Here is a 6,851-nt window from a genome sequence, read left to right as displayed (position 1 = left end):
CTAGCGCCACCCGAGAGAGAATTCCTCTCCTCGTCACGAAGTTACCGGAAATGGAAAGGCGTCAGGCAACCCCACCTCGCCTCAGTCTATGCTCATATTTTTTGGGTAAGAGCATTAATTGCTCTTATCCTCTCTCTTCACACCATCGTTGAACGACCCCCAAACACGGTATATCTCCTTTCCTTTTTCACTTTTTCTGCATTTTTCAAACGACTAGCATGAATTTCTTTAATTGATTTTGTTTTCTTGTGATTTGAATACTGGGTTTCCATTGGTTCGTGAAGAACCAAGTGGATTGACCCAATCTTGGGTCGATCCTGACCTTTGATATGTTGCATGAGTAAATCATGGCCTTTAATTTGCGAAGCAAAGGCCTATTCTAAGATGTGGTGAAATGTCCCACATCGATTTGGGACAAGCGTTTGAGAAATTTGGGGGTTCTATATAAATAACCCCAATTCTACCACTTGGAGGGGACCTGAACACCAGATATCATCCACATTCACATAAAAAACTCGGAGCACTTAAGTTTTTGGCATACTTGCTTTAAAACTTTAATTTTCCTGAGTTAAGTTAAGTTTTTAAATATTTTCTCTTTTTTTCTTGTTCGTGTGGCTTTGAGCAATTGGGGTTTGAGGAGAAACACTTTCCAAGTTCATTCTCGACAACTTGCTGCACTTCAAAAAGGTATTTCTTTTTCCTTTAGTGAAGTTTTTTAATAGTTATGTATTTATTTGTTGTTATATGATTTAGTTTAATTGTGTCTTTAGCTTTAGTTTAGGGCTGTTTGAATGTTAATCATGTCATTTAGTTGTTATTAGCGTAGTTTAATTGCTTATGCATTGAAACCATATTGATTGCTCATACTTGTATTGATCCCTTTTTGTTTAAGTAGGATTAGGGAAAATATGAAATCTCTAATTGATCATGTCTAGATGTTTACTTGTTCAAACTAGTTTGTATAATGTATTAACCATGACTGAGTACTTGCCTGTCTAAGATCATTAGTCTCTGTTAATATGTAGAGTTATTTTACTTGCTCATTTGGGGCTAAAACTGATAATTGTTTAAATACTTACATATGTTTTGAGGTCAGCTAACTTATACTGATTGATCATGTCTTTTGTTTTTCCTTAAATCTATTTGATGGGTTCATGATCTTTGCTATACACTTGACTGATTCTTAAAGAGTTGTTAGGTACATGTTCAGTTTTTGTGAGTATGAGAAGTCATATTTGTTTTGGTTTGTGTGCTCTTTTTAAATTTATATCATCAGATTAAAGCTGCAACACTGTTTTAAAATGCCATATATGTTTTCACATGAATATATTGTAAGTCCACAGCTCATTTAACTAGGTCTTTGCTTTGTATTGCTTAATGTTGTTTGGTACTCTGAATCACAATAAACATTTAGATTATCCTGTAAAACACCTTTGAAACTGAGGTTGTCTAAAGGACGGAGTTGATGTCCTGTGGTGTTGAAGTCTTGATCTGTTCTTGGGACAAAAACGGTAAAAACGCAATAACGACCAAACGGGACGTTACACTATGTTCCCATACCTTTCATGTTTTACTATATCATTGCCTTATTACCACAACATATCTTCTTCCACCATTCTATCAACACATTCACAATTTTTAACCCATCGTCTAACCACAAATTTCACTTAAGGTTCCTCTTTAATATTGCTCTTTCTCCTTTTCTTAATATAATCATTGGGGCATTATAGCTTACCGTTGTTGCATAACATAAAACATACCAAAATCATACTTGCTTAATTTTAACACTTTATCAAAGCGATAAATATACAAGCATCATGAGCTCCTCTGGTCCTGAACTTTGACGGATCTGTTTCCATAGAAGACACGATCTCAGATGGGTCTGTCTCAATGAAGGATACATCCTTACTTGGGTCCTCCTCTAAAGGGTAACTTATTCTTCCCTCTATCATCATTACAATCCTCAAATCACCCGTAGTATTTTTTTAAAGAGTTGTCGTCAAACTGTAAAACAAAAGAGGTCAGGGTTGAAGATTTACACCCTATGACTCAGCTCTATAGCACGATCTAGGATACAAAGAAGGGTAACCATCCTATATGCCCTGCAGCCTCCTGTTTATAAGTGTAGTGCGCTTCATACCCATAAACAAGACTCTACCGGACACGGCTCGTAGACAACCTTAGGACAAAACTGCTCTGATACCACTTTTGTCATGACCCAACCGAAGGGCCATGACGAGCACCTAGAGCTAACCTACCGAGCACCATAAAACATACATGCATCTCATAGCCATACTTGAGTGGGCCATCATGCTAACTCATAAATATCGTAAATTGTATGGGACACAAGCCCAAAAGATATTATACATACATCATCAAACTGATCCCAAGTATATATGCCGACAAAGCTATCAGAACGATGATATAATAAAACATAGACCGAGAAGGTCATGGAACATCTAACTATGCATATTTGTCTACGAGCCTCTACTGGAGTGCGTAACATAAAAAGGACGGGACAGGACCCCGCCGTACCCATCTGTACACAAAAAGGATCATACCAACTGGACTGCAGCTCCGGAACAAGTGGAGTGCTCCTGTACAACTGAGAGGACAGCCTATGAGTCTGAACCGTCTCCCTGTCTACCTGCGGGCATGAACGCAGCGTCCACAAGCAAAAAAAAGTCAGTACGAATAATGTACCGAGTATATAAGGCATGGGTAACAACATAATGAAAGTATGAAGATAACATAAGATAAAACAGATCAACTTTTACCTCTGAATGCCTCTTAAGGCGGATGTCATGCATGCTTAGTTTTTTTAAAAAAAAAAAAACATTTTCATACATACATATATAATACTGTACCCAGCCATATAGGCTCGGTGTTATCAAAATATCATCATCATCATGCGTCCGAGGTAATATCATAACCTACCTACTGTAGTGGTGTGCACATCTACGTGCCTGCCCGACCGACTATAGCACGGCTCAGTGTGAGAAAATACATACATATATATAAAGCATGCATGAGATCCCCAAAGAAAAGCTATGACTCTATCGGAGTGACATACGGTCGGTAAACCTCCGATTATCATTATGGAACTATCATCATGAACATATCTCACCTTGAAGGAATAATAACCATAAGATGAGATCAACATCAATAAATATGATCAATAACCATAGGATAAAGATAAATAATCATGAGACAATTATCAAAAATATCATAAGAACCTCAAGAACCATAAACTTCTAGCATTTCTAGAAATAAGGACAATATAGATATCATTGGTATGGGTTTGTATTGATAGGATCATGCCATAAGAAAGAAAGGGACAACCTTAACATACCTCAAGTCGTCCAAGCAATCCAACAATCGGGCTACTTACAACTAGCACGCCAGCCCTATAACAAGGAATACATATATAAACTTAGATGGTGCTAGTACATCACGTATATCAACGACAACTTGATTTTAGAGTAAAAAGCGAAGCATTTCCCCTTACAATCCAATCACCTCAACACGTACAACAACCCACAATAATAACAACAAGCTTACAAAATTCCTAAAAATACTCCCTTCACTGCCCTTACGAAGAATATACATCAAACAACCCCAAGTATACCAATATACAATAACAATATACACTTTCTTTCTTCCCAATCAAGGAGCATAATCTCATCAACACACCAACAACATTAGATACTATCCATATACATGGAAATTAACTCAACAACACAACCACAACATGCTCAAAACAGTCCATGAACTCAACAACTACAACACAACACTTTATGATATTTCCTCTATAACTATTTTCACTTTCAAGACTTGCTAAACCTTTAAATCAACTCAACATAAGAGATGGGATGAAGAACATACCTTATATTTGAAGAATTTCAACCCGCACAACTTGCTTCAAAACCTAATCACCATAACTCCAATTGAAAGGAAGAACATCTACCTTCCATAAATTAACTTAGGTTTTTAAGGTTTGATCTTCTCTTGGAAAGTTTTAGGATGATTGGAGATGATTAGAAATGGTTGGGAGAGCTTAAGGGGTCTATAAGGGTCTGTTTTGATGAAATAAAATGACCCCAAGTCGTGAAAATCAATTTATAGGAAGTTTTCACTGAGTTTCAACATTCTGGAAATTTCGGGCAAAGTGCGGAGCGTACTTCAAAGTACGTCCCGTGCTTCAAAATTGTGATTTTTCGATTGAATTAGAAAGAATACTCGCTGAACTTGAATTTACATAGGTTATGGATTCCATAACTCCTCATATTCTAGGAGATATGCCTCTCTCAAGTTGGACCAAAATTTCTGCCAAGTTTTTCCCAAATTTTCGACTGACTTAATTCCTTCGATTCGCTTAATCTTGGAACTTTTATACACTTTCTTAACACTTGTTAAAAGTATTCCTTAACCTTATAAGGGTCCCATAACTGTTACATTCCATATTTTTGGACTAGAAAATTTAATCGTCCGACAGGAGCAAATCTACTCGAGCCCGGAGAATTCGATCATATCCAAGGATGAAAATCAAGAGCTAGGTGTATACAAGGAATGAAATCCTAAAATTATTTAAGACAAAAAAAAATATTAATTATGGCATTAACTAAAGCTTAATAGATAAATATTACGTCCATAAAATACACGCGTATCATTAATAATTGGGCAGCAAGTGAAAGCATGCGTGCATATTTTGTGGATATATGGCAGTTTTTGTTGATGAGTCAAATGCATGTACATTGCATATTGACACATGGGAAAAAGAGAAGGAATTGTCATCATTAAGTGTGCTAGTACTTTCCACTACAATTTACAATTGGAAAGAGAATATAGTTTTTGTTGATGGATACGTGTAAAGGAAGAATGAGTCATTACACTACACTTTAATATTCATCCTTACCAAACAAATTACACAGAATCCAAAACACAAATGTATGACACCATTTTTGATTGCCAACGTCCAAGAACATAAAATGTGCACAAAGAATAGGTAATTTTAGTAGTTGATTTTTCGGATATGGAAGCTGTTATATCTCATATTTTTGTACATTGGAATATTTTTAAGCGAATCAACATAAGTTAAGGACGGGATTATTTTGGATATGGAATAGGGACTTTTAATTCTCAATTTTAATTAGTGCACGAGTGTTTATAAGTTTCAATTAGTATGAAAATATTAATGGAGATTAGGAATTAATTAACTATGATTAGATTATTAAGTGGTAAATATTTAAGTGAGTTGGGAGGCAAATGAATTAACGTGAGAAATTTTAGGGGCATAATTTCCAGATGTGGACCCAATATGGATTGGTTACATTTTCAGATTTAGTGTACAAGCTAAATGTTTGGCATGTGTATTATTTTATTCACATGGAAAGGCCAAGTGTACAGGTGGTATATAACGTGTTTCTTTAGAGTGCAATCAGCCCAAATTAGGCAAACCATTTGTTACTTAGGAGAAAACTAATATTGAAAGAACTAAGAACATTTTCCGGCAACTTTATTTTATTTTTCTGTTTGGGGGCAGCAACGTTCTATCAACCCTTATACCCTTAGAGAAGTGCAAAACATTTCTATCAACTCTTATAATCCTTGAATAAACCCCTTAGTAGCAGCTGCTCATGGATGTAGTGCATTTGGAGCTCTTAGTAACTTCATCCTTTATAAAGAAAAGTTGTAATTTCCAGCAAGAATTTTAAGAGGTCAAGCTTGCTAGTAAGGCTTTCCTTCCAATTATTGAGGTAAGATTTCATTCCTCCTACATGTTCTTGAGATTGTTTGGTCTTTATACAACTCGATGGATGTTGAATTTTTGAAAGAAGAGCTTAAGTCATGCTAGAACTTGTATTGATCTTATGGCATGTTTTAAAACTTGTGATATTAGATAGTTTTCTTGTATATGGATATTAGATGATGTTGTTGTCGTGTATTGATATGCCTTAAGAATTTGGAAGAAGGAAGTGTATAAGTTAGTATACAAAGCATATATTGGGCTATCTTGGTGTATATTATTTGGTATTGATGTTTGAGTTCAAAAAGGGTTAAAGGAGATTGTAATTGTTGTTGTTGCTTATGATCATGTGGAATAATTTAGAGAGTTGTTGTGGATGGAATTTTTGGAATACAGCTCGTGAATATTGTTGTTGTTGTTGACGACATTGTATATATATTGTGAGCTGTTTGGGAGTTGGATTGGAGTACGAATTATAGGAGAAGTGCTGCCGGATTTTCGCTAGATTTTTAGATAATAGAAAACCCTAAACGAGGATATATAAACTAAAATATAGGTTCAATAAGAAATGGGTTATAGAATTGTGGACTAGAAAATATAGTTACTAACGATAACGTTACTTTTATATAAATAGGCTAAAGGGGCGATGAGACGAAAAGGATTCATGAATAGTCGCTGACAGGTATGTAAAGCAACCTCCTTTCTTTTGGCATGCCTTAGTTCAATAGGCTAGATTAAAGCCTTAAGGAAAATCCTATGATTCAAAAATCCGAGCATGATATGATATATATATTCCTTGGCACTCTTATGTATGATTTGATAAAAGTATGAACCTTTACGTCTTTGAAATAATCGCTTTCTGAACTTTGTATAGAAAGGTTTCACTTTAAGGGTGTTCGTAAATCTTGAATGCCAATTTTTGCACATAAATGCTCGGATTATCTCAATATTTTTGTAAGAGCCTATATGGCATATGATATGTATGTTTTCCATAGGCGGGCCCGACTCGGGTAAATACCCACCCGTGGGTCCCGCGACTTTCTTTTATGAGATTCGGAAACTTTTGAAAGCATTTGTTAAGACTATTAATTCGATTTTTAAATAT

This window comes from Lycium barbarum, chromosome 8 (genome assembly GCF_019175385.1).
Source record: "Lycium barbarum isolate Lr01 chromosome 8, ASM1917538v2, whole genome shotgun sequence".
In the NCBI taxonomy this organism is placed as follows: Eukaryota; Viridiplantae; Streptophyta; class Magnoliopsida; order Solanales; family Solanaceae; genus Lycium; species Lycium barbarum.
Note: the sequence above shows the minus strand (reverse complement) of the source record.